Source organism: Austrofundulus limnaeus, unplaced genomic scaffold (genome assembly GCF_001266775.1).
Source record: "Austrofundulus limnaeus strain Quisiro unplaced genomic scaffold, Austrofundulus_limnaeus-1.0 Scaffold61, whole genome shotgun sequence".
Classification (NCBI taxonomy): Eukaryota; Metazoa; Chordata; class Actinopteri; order Cyprinodontiformes; family Rivulidae; genus Austrofundulus; species Austrofundulus limnaeus.
In genome coordinates, this window is record NW_013952463.1 from 1,673,518 (window position 1) to 1,673,916 (window position 399).

The following is a 399-nucleotide window of genomic DNA, read 5'->3' on the forward strand; positions in this document are numbered from 1 at the left end:
TCATGTTGACTCTGAGGAATGACCCATGGGTCAGCTGTATTTTTAGTGCTGTAAAATTAGCTTTTGCTAAATTTGTAAGTGTGTTAGTGCTTTAGAATTAGGGGACCTAAATATTAAAGTTAATGCTTTAGGGTTAGTGCAACTAATTTTTAGATTAGTGCTGTCCACCACTGTTTGACTGTAGTCTTGTAGCCTATGAAGCTTATAAATTAATGCAAATCAATGTTTTCTCTTTGAGACGCTGGAAGACGAGCAGAAAGCTCATTTCACTATTATAGTTTGTTACCTCCATGTCTGAAGCTATTGTGGTCTGTCAACAGAAGAGGAGTAAATGTGATTATCCACTTTGCAGCAGTGCACTCATTTGAACTCACTCCTGTTTCTCTTTTGTCTTGTTAG